The 15,808-nt window shown below is 39.8% G+C and overlaps 1 protein-coding gene across 4 annotated transcripts in view; it reads right to left on the reverse strand.

Moving 5' to 3' along the window:
- The window catches only part of pak1 (p21 protein (Cdc42/Rac)-activated kinase 1), a 68,115-nt gene that overhangs the window by 42,346 nt on the left and 9,961 nt on the right, over positions 1 to 15,808 (reverse strand). For 2 of the 4 annotated variants that reach the window (XM_044355244.1, XM_044355240.1), the window contains exon 2: positions 11,622 to 11,689. The gene's annotated coding sequence lies outside the window, so the exon portion shown is untranslated. Of the gene's footprint in view, positions 1 to 11,621; positions 11,690 to 13,298; positions 13,396 to 13,497; positions 13,641 to 15,808 lie in introns of those variants that run through there. The other 2 variants (XM_044355242.1, XM_044355241.1) reach the window with 2 other exon arrangements.

Genomic DNA, 15,808 nt, shown 5'->3' on the forward strand with positions numbered 1-15,808 from the left:
ACATAGCCGACGAATTTTCACTGTAATTCCCTCGAAGCAAACACAAGTGGCTTTCTTGCAACTGGTTTATTTGTGGTTTTCTCTCCAAATCCACCAGTTGCAAGAAAGCCACTTGTGTTTGCCTGTGCTTCAAGGGAATTACAATATATATATATATATATGTATGTTTTTTTAAATTACAGGTTATTTAGTAGAACACTAATAATAATGTCAATACTACTTTCACCCACATTTCTATTCTTCATTCATACACACACAGGATGTGATTAACTAGCTGTCCATCTGTCTGTGTGTGTCATTTGAGTCATTTAGAATATATTTCAGTTATCTTTGATGTTTTGTATTATTTTAAGAAGATAAAGCTTTTATTCTGAAACAGCCAACTTTTATTTTGAAAGCCAGTTGTACTGTTCTGACGTACGTGAGAAGGGAGAAATGAGCAGGTAAAGATGCTCCATGTGCTCCAGCTAAGATACATGCTAAATATCAACCTATTTAAGTGGTTGTGAGATGTTTAAGGACCCTTCAAGGACCAAGAATAATTCCCTTATTTGCAGAACGCAGCCAACGAAGCACAGGCAAACACATGTGGCTTTCTTGCAACTGGTTTATTTGTAGTTTTCTCTCCAAATCCACCAGTTGCAAGAAAGCCACTTGTGTTTGCCTGTGCTTCGAGGGAATTACAACATATATATGTGTTTTTTTTTAAATTACAGGTTATTTAGTAGAACACTAATAATAATGTCAACACTACTTTCACCCACATTTCTATTCTTCATTCATACACACACACACACACACAGGATGTGATTAACTAGCTGTCCATATGTCTGTATGTGAGCAGCACATTGATTATGCAGGTTATTGTAAGAAAGGCATCCCATCCACACACACACACACACACACACAAAAACACACACACACACACACACACACACACACAGCTCCATACAACCATCTGTCCGGCCCCGCCTCAGCATATTGCCTTCAGGGGCCAACTGAGGTGACAGTGTGTGTGTGTGTGTGTGTGTGTGTGTGTATGTGTGTGTTGCAGGGGATCAGTGCTGGTTAAAAAAAACATACATAATCAATTTGGTTCACTACCTACTGAGATAATTTGGAACGATCCCTCCCTGCTCTGCACGGTTCGCCGGTCATTAACATTTCAGTGGTTCAGTGAGAGAAGCAGCAGAATCTCCTTCATACAATAAAACCTCTGAAACATCTGAAATATAACGTTTTAACCTCACTTCTTTTGATATAAACGTGCACTTCTGACACCAGCGATCCTTACTCGTGATTAATATTTAACAGACACACCCTTAAGAGCCCTGAGCAGCAGGTGAGTTTATTTACGTCCGCAGTCTTAGTCACCGTCTCAAAGGGCATCACAGGCCACCTTCGGACAGTAAAAAACAACCCTTCCTCAGCCTCCTGTACGTCCTGTTATATTGTGATTTCTTGATATAGTGAAATCTTTGTACCGGACGACCTTTAAAAAGGAGGTTTGATGTCTGTGCTGCAGTCACACCTGCTCGCCTGAGATGTCAACATGTGTTGAGATGTGTGACGTGAAGGACGGTTTAAAGTCTGATTGAAGGTGTCGGATTGTCACACGGCTGGGAAATCTATTCCAGTCAGATTTCAAACCACCCGAGAGGTGTTATGGTTAGATATATATGGATACTTATTGATTTAAAACACAGATGGAAGGTCTGTTTTTTATGTTTAGAATGTTTAAGACCTGACAAATCAATCACTTCTACTCCTGCTAAGGTCTCGCTATCATGTCATTTAGTGTCTGTAAAGGAGGTATAAACAGAGCACAGATGGGATTTTTAAGAGCCACGAGGAAGTAGTGTACTGAGAAAAGAGACGTGCATTAAATATACGCTTTTACATAATGAAAAACAACTACTGGAAACAAAAATGAAGCAATTAGGCCATTATTAATAAATATAATATCTGATTACTGTGACAAAAACTAATTGAATTTTGGTTTGTTCATCAAATTTGAACTAACAACTAAACTTGTATTTATTTTGATACAAACATCGAGGCTGCAGCCAAAGTTAAATATATTCTGTAATTAATTTCACGTTATCATTTATGTTGTGAGCTGAAGGATCTCATTAAAATCCAGCTGCTGAAGTGAAAACACCATTTTCTTAGTACATCCGGCCCTTAATGTTTAGAGATGACGACGCTGTTCATACTTGGTTTGAAACGATCTGGTCACTCAAACCACTTGCTGAGGTGGTCTGAGACGCATTTGACCACATATATTTTGTAGTGTAAACGCTAATACGTCCTGATGAATCCTTGACAAGGACGTAGGAGCGCCAACGCCAAATGACTTTGTCCTGCCAACAGCTGGAACTGTCCGTACATGTTTACTAGTTCTTGAAACATTTCTGTTTTCTTAGCTAGCCTGTGTGAAACAAATCTGGCGCTAGCTGAACACAAGTGGTCAGCTGATCACTTTGGAGACACGTGACGGGTCACAGGTGTGAATGGCGACGTGTCTCGACTGTCCACACCGCATTTTAAAACCAAGTGTAAACAGCCTCGATGTTGTTTTCTATTAAAAACAGATTTAAACGCTGTAGATGCTGGTGTAGCCTCTCAGCCTTTAGAAACAGCAGCAGGAAACAGCAGCAGGACTAAAACTGAGGTAGAAACCAGAGCGTGAGGCGAGTAAAGTGTCAGTGAAGCTGAAGCTTTCTGACATTTGACTGTCCTCAGTGAACCAGAGTCTCAGAACTAAGTGAACTCAGTCTTTTTTTTGGTCTTGACCCAGTTTTACATCCATTTTGGAAACGAACTCTGTGATGTAACTCTGACATTTAGGAGAAGATGAAAACAGAGAGGAGCACTCGTAAATATTTGAATAGAGCAGTTTAACCTCACTGACAGCAGATAACAGAGAACAGTTTAATGATAGTAGTGCTGCAGTCGTTGGCAGCGACGCTACAGGAGAACCAGGATACTTTGGCTAAGCCGGTTAGCATGAGCACGCTAGTGGTGCGTCTGCCAAAACATTCCAGGTGGAACTCGCACTAGAATTATTGTTCCTCATGTCTGAGTAAGTGGATTATTAAACTGTTTTGACCTGAACAGACACACCTGGTGTAAATCATTCTTTGGGATAAACAACTATATAACTGTTCTTCAGCATTCATTGCCATCATTTCTTTATCCACTGAAACATTTTATGCTTCAAGGAAGTGCAGAGACATTAGAGCAGCATTAAAGAAAGTGTAATTTAATGATGTTCTCTCTCTTCAGCTCGTCTAATTTAATACATCATCCAGCTCCGGTCTGTTTCCTCTCCTTCCTCCTCTCCCTCTACTAAACCAGAAAACATCCAAACTGACAAGCCTGTCACACCAAAACCCGTCCAAACATCCAGGACGTGACGCTAGAAAACATAGAGAACATATAAAACATACAAAACATGTGTCAGTGTTGACCTGACACACGATACTGTGAGTGTAAATCAAGAATCTTACAGGGTCAAAGCATCAGAAGGTTTGATGGTGACAGACAACAACATACAGAACATGTACACAACTAAATCCAATAAAGAGCTAACACACACACACACACACACACACACACACACACACACACACACACACACACACACACACACACACACACACACACACACACACACACACACACACACACACACACACACCTCTCTAGATAATCAATAACGACACAGACTACAAGGTCACATTAAGACCCCCAACTGAGAGACCTGATGTTTCAGCTCTGTACCGTCCTTAAGACCACACACACACACACACACACACACACACACACACACACACACACACACACACACACACACACACGTTTCAGTGTTTTCACTGTGACTTTGCGTGTAAATGAATATCCTGCATGTTCATCGTTAACGTTTTCTTGCTGCTGACTCATCGACCTCCAGAGGTTTTGATATAAACTGATTTTCTTCTTCTTTGATCAGAAGCTTCTTGATCTTAAAGGAAACAGAGTTAATTTTCTACTGACACTCATCTCATTAACGATTTAATCTTCAAATTATCAGCTCAATTAATGAATAAACGGTTCAGTCTTTAAAGTGTCAGAAGACGGTTTTAAACGTTTCCACGGTGACGTCTTGTTGATGTTCAGTTTATAAAAAGAGATAAAGAAGAAAAGCAGCTAAATAATCACAATTAAAAACTTTTTTTTTTTTGCTCTCTACATAGTTTCCAGTCGTGTTTCGGTGTAATTGTGTAACGTGAACAGAACAAACCGGCGGCTGGATGTGAGCGAGGCGACGGAGGGACTGCAGAAGAGGAGGAGAGGTGGGAAATTCCACTGGTCTTGTGTTGCTACTCGGCTTTCTTTCTATTCTTTGATCCGTCGCTCTTTCTTTCCCTCTGGCCCCACTTGCCCCCTTCCCTCGCTCTCTCTCGCTCTCCCTCTCTCTCTCCCTCTCACTCGCTCCCTCTCTCTCTCTCTCTTTTTGTGTTCTTTCAGTATGTCTCTCGCCCCCGCTGTTCCACTTCTCTCTCTCTGTTTTACTTTCCCTTTTTGTCCTCTTTTGTCTCGCTCTTTTTTTTTTTTTTTTCTCGCGCGCTCGCTCATTGTTCAGTCGCTCACACTGGACAGATTTATTCTTTATTCATTTTAATTTTTTTTTTATTATTTGTTCCCTTGTCCTCACACACACACACACACACACACACACACACACACACACACAGAGTTATCACATGATAAACGGCTGTTAGCAGAACTTTCCAGACAGATTAAACGCAGCGAGAGTTGATGCGACGAGAGAAAAAACCAAGAATAAAAGTGTGAAACAGAAGCGGAGTGTCTGCTGCTGTCTGCTACTGGAAATATGAAGATTTTTGTGAATATTTTGTTGCTTTATTTTAACTTTTATCCTTTTGGGGAAACTCATCCATTTCGCTGTTACTCCAAGTTTTGCAGATTTTAATTAAAAGAAAAGTTTGACAGGATAAAAGCTTCAATGGTGAAAGGAAATAATAAATAAAGCTAAAATACAGGAAGGAGAACGATTCTTTCACAATAAAATCCTTGAAATTTGTCAGAAGCGTCGAGTCAAACTGTCAAGATGCTCAAATGTCAGATTCATATTTCTATTGTTTTCATTTTAAACAACATTTTTCCATTTTAGATTTATTATGTCTCTAAAGTGCAATAACTACATTTATATTTGAGATACAGGTTTTAACAGCTTATTCATGCAGAGATTCATGTTGTTGATACTGATGTATATTTATATATTTGTCTATTCTAACTGTTTCAGGCTGACGGTCTGATCAGTGATGAATCTTATGTGTCGACATTAATTAAACTAATATGTTGCAGATTCTTGCAAACAAAGAACCAGCAGAAAGAGAAGGAGAGTTGTTAAGTACAGGTGCTGATAAGGGACAAACAGCTGGTTTTGAGTTTCCTCTGGGAAACAGAACACATGTTGACGTGGCCCAAATCTTCTCATCCTCATCCTCCTCATCATCCTCATCATCCTCATCATCCTCCTCATCGTCTCTACTGTCTGCCGTCCACATGGCGAGCGCAGCCATGTTTATGATTTCACGTTATTGTTGCTTTTCTTATTAAACCAGCGCATGCGTAGCAGTTTACGACCTCAGCGGCTGTTCACGCTGGAGCAGATAAATGTCACCATCAAACATGGATGTGAAGCGTCGACACAATAAACATCAGATCTGACTTAACAAACAAACAAACAAACAAACAACACACAGCTTTAAGGTTTGTAACGAGCAAAAATCATCTGAAAAGACAGAAGATGAAGCAGCTTTTAGTGCTGTAACATGAAAATAATGCAGTCATGTTCATCAGACATCCAGTTATAAACAAGGATACACCCTCCACCCTGTGTAAAATATCAAGGGAACACACACACACACACACACACACACATATAAACACGCCCTGCAGCTTCGTATGAAACCGACTGTGTAGGAATCTTCTTCCTCTGTGCTGCAATCTATTGGACGCCTCAGCTGATTTATCTCCACTGCAGTGTGTGTGTGTGTGTGTGTGTGTGTGTGTGTGTGTGTGTGTGTGTGTGTGTATGATGCATCCATCATGTTTATAGGTCACATTATGCTTTTTCTAACTGCGGCGTGTGTGTTGATTGCAGCCGCCGTTCAGGACAGAGAGTGTATCAGTGATACTGACTGGATTCCTGATGGGAGTGTGTGTGTGTGTGTGTGTGTGTGTAAGTTTGCATTAAGCCTATTACACATTATTAAAGGATGGACATGCTACTTAAGACTCTGCAGTGCACCCTGGGATTGAATGGACTGTGCCTGCATTGGGAGGGCGTCTTCACTGTGACTCAGGAGCAGCTCGTCTACTAACAACACAATACTTTCTTGATTAACTGACTAGTTGTTTAGTCAATAAAATGTCAGAAAATGGTGAAAAATGTCTTCCAAGATGTCCACAAACCAAACATACAGTATAGTTTACTGTCAGAAAACAGAAAATATTCACATCTGAGAAGCTGGAAGAAGAATTTAGATGTTTTGTCTTTAAAAAAAAGACTCAATAACAAAAGACGGAGTGTGATGACGGTGTGAAGTAGCAAGGGATCATGGGAGTTGTTGTCTTTTTTATCCGCAGAGGTCTCCTCCTCTCCAAAAACAAACGTACACGCAGATTAAAATCATTATAATACTAATTAAAGCTGTTTCACTTTAAAAAAAATCAATATTTCTCCGACGATGTTTGGTGACCACCGGACTTCCTGGAGGGGCTGTTAGCCGAGCTGCTGCTAACGTTTGTCCAGTTTATTTCTCTGATAACTTAAGATCCAGACGTCCAATGACTAAAATCCTTCTTCCGGCTAAAAGATATAGTTAAAAACCACCTAAATTTATCATGAAAATGTGGCTTAAAACTGATTAAAAGTCCATTTATAACAGTTTGTGTGGAACAACCACAACGCCGATGTATTATCTTGTATGTGTGTAAGTTACTCTTTGGTAGACGCCATTGTAGCGGACAAACACAGCGCCGCCGTATGCATCTTGTGCGTATTTACTCTTTGGTAGAGGAGGTATGACGTCATCGACAGGCGACCAAATGAAACGGTCCGTTACTATATAACATAGGTCTAGTTGTTTTTAGACATTTTAATGTGGAATAATTACATATCATAGCTTTAATAGTTGGCAACTAATTGATTAATTGGTCACTTGTAGCCTCTCATGCTCATGTTCTCTCACAATCTACATTTTCTGAACTTATTCTTTCTTTTTCAGCTTGTATCTCTTGTTTTCCTCCTCCTCCTCCTCCTCCTCCTCTCTGCCTGCGTATTTTCCAGCTCTTCTGCTTCCTGTAAAACCAGTCAGGTCTCAGCCAATCAATTAATCACATGTGGTGAGTCAACGCTGACCAATGACAGCCTGTGATTCAGACCTTTAGCTGTTATGTCAGACACTCGGTGAGGTTGATAAATCATTCAGGACGTCTCTCGTGTTCTTTCTTTCTGCTTTTTGTTGGTCTGAAGGAAAAAAAAAAAATTCACCTTAAACTGCTTTGTTTTGAGTCTTCATTCATGTTGAAGTCATTCTGTAATCAATCGATCGTTTCCATCCCTGGTCGGGATTAGATCTGAATAATTCAGAGTGAATTTATTCAGTTTTTTTTTAAGGAAATCATCACATTTAGATTTGAGCCTTTTTACTGACGCAGCAGAAAAACGCAGAAGGATTTAAGTTAAAGGAGACGCAGAGAGAGAGAGAGAGAGAGAGAGAGAGAGAGAGAGAGAGAGAGAGAGAGAGAGAGAGAGAGAAGGTCGTGATGGATTAAACCTCTGTGTGTGTGTGTGTGTGTGTGTGTGTGTGTGTGTGTGTGTGTATAGATATCTCAGTCCAGCCCTGAAGACATAGAACGACACACACAGACTTACAATAAACCAGCTTCATATTACACACATCTGCAAGCAGCAGCACACCTGTTCTATAGGTGTTAGTTACACACACACACACACACACACACACACACACACACATATAAACGATATAAAACCTGATATAAGATCTGATCTGAAAGGGACCTGCAGAAGTCATCGTTAGTTTTTATGTACAGTCTTGTTTCTAACTCAGTTGTGCAACTAAGAAGTTTTTTCATCATCGATTAAACTGCTGATTATTTATTTGATTCACTGTTTTGTCCATAAAAATGTCACATTGACAATAAGTCCTGGGAGACGACATCAAGTCCAAAAGATATTCAGTTTATAATCATATAAAACAGAGAAAAGCAGCAAATCATCACTGAGAAGCTGAAGCCAGAGAATATTTGGCATTTTTGCATTAAAAAACGATGATTAATCAATTAATCGACTAATCGTTGCTGCTCTACAGTTGTTCATCTTTTGTATTGATGGTTTAAACAGCTGTAGAGGTCAAACTGTGGGTCATATAAACTTATCTGTGGGTAAAATGAAAGAGTTTTTTACTTCAGGAACCAGAGGCGCCTGATATACAGCTACGATCCATAACGCATCAACCCGAACAGAACCAGAGACGTAAAGAGTATCAACACTGGGAGCAGCGTGATGCTCCACCAGTAGACTCCTCACAGCAGGTGATGCCTCTCTGCTGATCACGTGACCCCTTCAGCTTGCAGGTCGTAGTGGTCCGTGGAGAGTCTCTCAGGTTGTATTAGACTATAGAGGGCAACGCAGCAAATGAACGTGTTGGACTGTTTGATGGTTACATCGTACGACAGTGTTTCCTGTATACAGGCTCCACCTGAGAAACTCACTCAGGTAGATAAAAGTCTGTCTGAGCTGCAGAAACTGAGTGAAGCCTGAATATGAGGCGTTTATGGAACATCGGTTAATTATAGCGTCCACCGATAGCCTGAATATGAGGCATTTATGGAACATCGGTCAATTATAGCGTCTACCCATAGCCTGAATATGAGGCGTTTATGGAACATCGGTTAATTATAGCATCTACTGTAGCCTGAATGTGAGGCATTTATGGAACATCGGTCAATTATAGCGTCCACAAATAGCCTGAATATGAGGCGTTTATGGAGCATCGGTCAATTATAGCGTCTACCCATAGCCTGAATGTGAGGCATTTATGGAACATCAGTTAATTATAGCGTCCACCGATAGCCTGAATATGAGGCGTTTATGGAACATCGGTCAATTATAGCGTCCACCGATAGCCTGAATATGAGGCGTTTATGGAACATCGGTCAATTACAGTGTCTATCGATAGCCTGAACATGAAGCGTTTATGGAACATCGGTTAATTATAGCGTCCACCGATAGCCTGAATATGAGGCGTTTATGGAACATCGGTCAATTTTAGCATCCACTGATAGCCTGAATATGAGGCGTTTATGGAACATCGGTTAATTATAGACCTGAATGGTAGCCCCCCCCCAGCGATACTGATATTGCAACAGTATGTAGGGATGACTAATGGTGCTTTCACAGTGTATTTACACAATGAGATTTTTGATAACTAATCATCAGTGATGTTGATATAATGACTAAGTGTATAAAGGTAAATAATAGAGCAGCTAGAACTGGTAAGGTCTGGTAAGTTCAGAAAATGACATCATTTTACTGTAATGCAGCCTTTAAAACCAGGAAAAGACTCATGATATACCACCATATTAGTATCCGTATCCATATAATATCAATATATTGGTCAGTCCTACCTGAAGTCTGTAGGTTTTTAATATATTGGAAGTTTGGTTTGGAAGCCAATCGTGGTCCAATATACGACTTACATGAGTGTGATGTGGAGACTTGAAGCCTCCAGTGAAGGAGGAGACATCTGGTGTCCAGCAGTTCAACTTGTGAAATGAAATAAATTTGCATATTTATAGTTTCTGTAATTTTTAAAGGAGGGAGAAGGACGAGATTCCATTTTAAGGATTTTAATGTGGTAATTATACTTTTTTTTTTTCTTGAATAACCCGTATCAGACAGACATTATTATTCCAAGCAGAGTTGTATTATATGTCTTAATAAATGTGTGGATTGAATCTTTAAATCACCAGAACATTTAGTGCGATTACACTGATCATAACACAAGATTTTATCTGATCACAACCGCTTTTTGTGGGTTGACACACGACCACCACAGAGACTCACACGATGTGGCAATACTCCCAACACACACACACACACACACACACACACACACACACACACACACACACTGAGCTCACACAATGATGCAGTACATAAAAAATGCATGACAAACCCTCTGAGTCCCTGTTCTCATGAGCACAGTGAACCCCCCACTCACACACACACTCACACACACACACACACACACACACACACACACACACACACACACACACACACACACACACACACACACACACACACACACACACACACACACAGGTGTGCTGGGGGGGGTGGGGTTGTCTCCATCACTTATCCACCAGCTGTCAGACTCCGCCCCTCCCCAAATCCATTACCATGGCAACCACATAAATAATAGAGGCTGCAGTGCATGCTGGGAGACCCATCAGGCCAGAAAGGCTGAATCACATTACAGTCGACTTACATAATGTGAAACAGTCGGTGATGTGCTGCTGCAGCAGTGTGTTTCCTCTCAGACGTCTTTACTGTGACACATGATCCAGATCATCGATCCTAAAAACCAGCGTTTAATAAAACACTCGCAGCATCTCCGATACAAACAACACGTTCTGCCGTCAGACATGAACCGGCTCGTTATTTCACCTCAAAGACGTGAAAAACTCCTTGTTCAAGACAATAAAAGCTCTTTTTAAAGTGATTATATTCAATATGTTCATTCTTGGATTGAAGATTAAAGACAAAGTCTGATTAGAGCTGCAACTAATGATTATTGTCTTCATCGATTAATCTGCAGATTATTTTCTTAATTAATCGATTAATCGTTTGGTAAAAAGGTGAAAAACGCTCATCACCACATCTTAGAGCACAAGATATTGTTAACAAACGTCTTATTTTGTCCGACCAACAGTCAAAAACCCACAAATATTAATTTATGACCAAGAAAAGCAACATATTCTCACATTTGAGCCAAACTGAACCAGCAAATATTTGATATTTTCACTTAAAAAATGACTTAAACGTTTATTCGACAATCAAAATAGTCGCGGATTAATTATCTAATTGATTAATTGACTTATGTATGACATTTATCTTGAAAATATCAATAAAAATAAAGTAGCAAAAACACAGCTGGTGTCAGTTTTACTACAAACTGGATCTTTATGATGTTCATGAACATGATGTTCATCAAGGTGAGAAAAATAAAAGCACAACTACAGGAAGTAAGTGATCAGTTAATGGTTTTTACCCCGTCAGGCTGATTATTATTATTATTAGTGACAACGATGAAGAACAAAACAAAGATCAAGGTTGTAATTTAAAAGAAGTCACAACATCCACATTAACCCGACTTCTATCTCCTCCACCGCCTCAAAACAACAAGTTTAACTCTTCTGTCGTTCAGCTCAGTCACTGCTGCAGCGTCTCTGAGCAGGACGCCGAATCCACAGAAACTACAGGAGAGAGAGAGAGATCATCAGCTGACTGAGTTTACCTGTTAACGTCGTGTCTGAGTCGCTCCTCTCACAGAAAGGCCAAGAGACAGTTTCAACCTGCAGCAGCCTGCAAACAGAGAGAGAGAGAGAGAGAGAGAGAGAGAGAACGCTGTTATTACACACCTCTCATCACCTGCTGCATCCTCCTTTAACTTCACATCTCGCTGCTCTGAAACATGGAGACAAACAGCAAAACTGTTTTCTGCTGTGAGACAAACGGCAGCAGGAAGTAAAGCTGAGGCAGGCTGTGCTTCCTGGGCTGTTTGCGTTTATGCGCCTTAATCCAATCAGACTTTTATTATAGTCCTGCAGTCCACAGAGCAGCAAAGACAAGAAGAAAACATTTAAACGTCAGTTTGAAACATCAATCGGATGCTCAGAAAGAGGAAAAATACACGTAAGAACTAGTAGAGGAAGTGAGTTATAATATTACTATGATTTATAGTGCAGGACACACACATCTGATATTTATACTTATAAAAAAAAGAGCAATAAGAATCATAAGCGGCAGTAAAATATCAAGACTCTATTTGTCAAATTACAGATGATTAGTTAAGAGCCTGTAAACACAGTCAGTGATACTTTATGGCAGCAGTTTGTCTTCGTCTGTTTCCTGTTTTTAAAGACATTCACACACATTCACACACATTCACATATATTCACATATATTCACATCAGTGGGCACAAGTTTTAGTTTCAGCTTCTCTCAGCAGATGGAGTCTCGCGTGTCATCACACACACACACACACACACAAACAAACACACTGTGAGCTGTTTGTTTGTGTGTTTATGGCGTGACGGCGACGTTCAGACGAGGCCGAACAGATGAAGGTTAAAAAAGAAGAAGAAGAAGAAGAAGAAGAGGAGGAGGAGGACAAACAGAAGGAGGGCGGGAGGTGAGAGTGTCGGGCCCTGCAGCTGTCCACACATTCACACCATACTGTGAGAGAACACACACACACACACACACACACACACACACACACACGCGCTGTAATACCGTCAGACAGAAGGTTATGCAGATGTAGCTACATTATGGCTTATTAAGGTGTTGCTGAACTCAGGCTGATACAACACGCTGCCATCTGTGTGTGTGTGTGTGTGTGTGTGTGTGTGTGTGTGTGTGTTGTTATATCACCTGTATTGTCTACACACACACACACACACACAAACACACACACACACACACACACACACACACACACACTGACAGTTAGCTGTTAGCCTTTGCTAATCATAGATGTGCATCCTCTCATTAAGCTACAGGTGAACAAAATTACATCTAAAACCATCAGACTGATGTTCTGGTGTTTTATATGATACTAAATAAAGCTGCAACCATTAATTGATTAATTGATTAGTCAATTATTACATCATTTCAGTTAGTTTTCAAGCAAAAACACCAAATATTTGATGGTTGCAGCTTCTCAAATGTGCTGATTTGCTGTTTTTCCTTTTCATACAAGAGGGTTAATTGAATATTTTAACATTTTAGAAGCAATTAAGAGAGTTTGGAGAAGTTGTGAATGTCACGTTTTCACTATTTTGTTGGACTAACGTAGAATATAAGTGTCAGATGAATCTCTCTTCATGTTTCAAACACATTGTGTGGTTATGATTAGATCATATTGAGTTACCGTATCGTCTACTGTCACTATGAAACACCTGTGAGTTACCTTCAGCTCCGTTACTGCAGCAGACTGAGCAGCTTTAGCTTTAAATTAGCTTTGTCTGTTCAAGTCAAGGCTGAGACGTCGACGAGATCAGCCTGTTGCTCTCTGAACCTCCGACTGACCGACTGACCGTCTGTGTGTGTGTGTGTGTGTGTGTGTGTGTGTGTGTGTGTGTGTTATTGAGCCGCGAGGTAAAACTCACCGTACAATAAGTCAGACTACTTGTGCGTGTAATGAAGTTGGAAGTCAAACGGGAGAGTAATTGTGTTTCATGGCTGCGGGCCTAATTATTCCCGCTGAGCGCTGCGATACGTGATGAATGCTGACAAGAAGCTGGCGGAGACGCACACACGAGGAAATATGTCGCAATCTCACATTAAACGTTTGTTTTTTTGGACGTTTTTCAGCAATAAATCAGATTAACAGGCTCCAGTTTAGAGACGTTACTGGTTTAATGGCTGCGAAATATAAAACAGCTTCATTATTTTGTATCAGTAATATAATTTTGTTTTAAATAACTTTTTTCCTCCTGATCAAACCGTCCAATCAGCCCTCATCATCTAATGACATGTCAGAACGTAATGACACCTGATTAAGGGCTGAAAACTAATGATTTCATTATCAATTAATCTGCAGATTGTTTTCTTGATTAATTGATTTATTATTTGGTCTATAAATGTCAAGAATGAGGTGACAGCTTCAGATGTTTTGTCCAAAATCCCCAAAATATTCAGTTTAGTATCATGTATAACAAAATAAAAGCATTAAATCTTTATTTTCACATTAAAAGAAGCTGAAAACAACAAATTCTTGGCATTTTACTCAAAAAGACTTAAATAATTATTATGTTCAAGATCCAAATTGTTGCCAAAGTGAAGAATTAAAGTCAAAAACCCAAATAAATTCACTTTACTGTCACATTTGACAAAGAAAACAGCAAATATTTGGCTTTTTTGCTTTAAAATATTAACAAACGACTTTTCAGTTATCAAAATAGCTGCTGATTAATTTTTCCCTTTAATGTAACATCAACTGTAGTGAATATAAACCAGCTATAATGTGAATGTAGGGGAGGGAGTGCATGTTGAGGGCGAGTTGACGCGCTTGGCCGGCCATCTTTATAATTTGGCGAGGGAGGAGGATGTCGTTCTTGTATTTCTGTTGAAGCGGAGGCGAGAACACGGATAGAAACATCCGCCTGAGGAAGACGGAGAAACAGAGAGAGAGGAATAAAATACAGACCATAATAAAAATGAAGAGAGAGAGAGAGAGAGAAACCGTCGCCGCCCATCAAGTCCAGTTTAACCAACTGGTTCTTTCTAATGTCCAGATTTTTCTCTGGTTCTTTTATTCCTCTGTGACAGTAAACTGACGTCACATCAGGCTGTACGGAACAACGGGCAACGTTTTTATAAACCAAACTAATCAATTCATGAAGAAAATGATCCAAAGATTAATTGATAATGGAAATAACTGCAAGATGCAGCTCCAGTCTCACAAACCTCACTACTGCATACAAAACAAGAAGAAGAAGAAGAAGAAGAAGAAGAAGAAGAAGAAGAAGAAGAAGAAGAAGAAGAAGAAGAAGGAGAAGAAGAAGAGGGAGAAGGAGAAGAAGAAGAAGAAGAAGAAGAAGAAGAAGAAGAAGAAGAAGAGGGGGGGGGTAGTGCTGTGTTAAAACACAGATACACAAATCTTCTGTATTTAGCAATTTAATGCAAAAAATACGATTAATTGGTCATTTTCTGTAGAACAACATTTTAAAATCATGTTTATAAACTATTTGTATAAAATTAGGGGAAAAATCAAGGGGATAAAACGATGTTAAATATATGTTCTCTCCAAACTGATCATTATGATTAAATGTATTGATTATATTCACAGCTGTATTATAAACTGTCTCTGTGCTGCTGTTCATCCTTTAACATGCTAATAAACTTTACAGCAGATAAACAAGAAAATCATTATTTAAATCATTGTTCCTAAAACTTAAAACGTGATTTGGAGCTAATCTCCATGTTTCACACACGACTTCCAACTGATTCTCAAATGTTTTTATCACAAACATAAAACACTTTTTTTATAATTAATTCTGATTTATAAAGTCTCCTCCTGCTGCTAAACGTGAGAGGAAGAGACAGAGAGAGCAAGAGAATCCCTCCGTCGGAAAAAACAGGAGAAAGATGAAAATATAAGAGAGGAAGTGGAGGAGAGAGAGAGAGAGAGAGAAAGAGAGAGAGAGAGAGAGAAAGAGAGAGAGAGAGAGAGAGAGAGAGAGAGAGAGAGAGAGAGAGAGAGAGAGAGAGAGAGAGAGAGAGAGAGAGAGAGAGACTTCCTCCGTTTGACAGTGAGAGAGATGAAGCGGTATTTATAGATAACAACATTACTGCTGCTCCACCGGTTACGTCAGACCGGGCCGGAGGAGGAGAGGAATGAACAACAGATGAAGAGGAAGAGATGAAGGGATGGAAAAGGAAAAAGGCTGAAGAAATGGAAAGTGGAGAGAGAGAGAG

The sequence above is a fragment of the Thunnus albacares genome, chromosome 6 (genome assembly GCF_914725855.1).
Source record: "Thunnus albacares chromosome 6, fThuAlb1.1, whole genome shotgun sequence".
In the NCBI taxonomy this organism is placed as follows: domain Eukaryota; kingdom Metazoa; phylum Chordata; class Actinopteri; order Scombriformes; family Scombridae; genus Thunnus; species Thunnus albacares.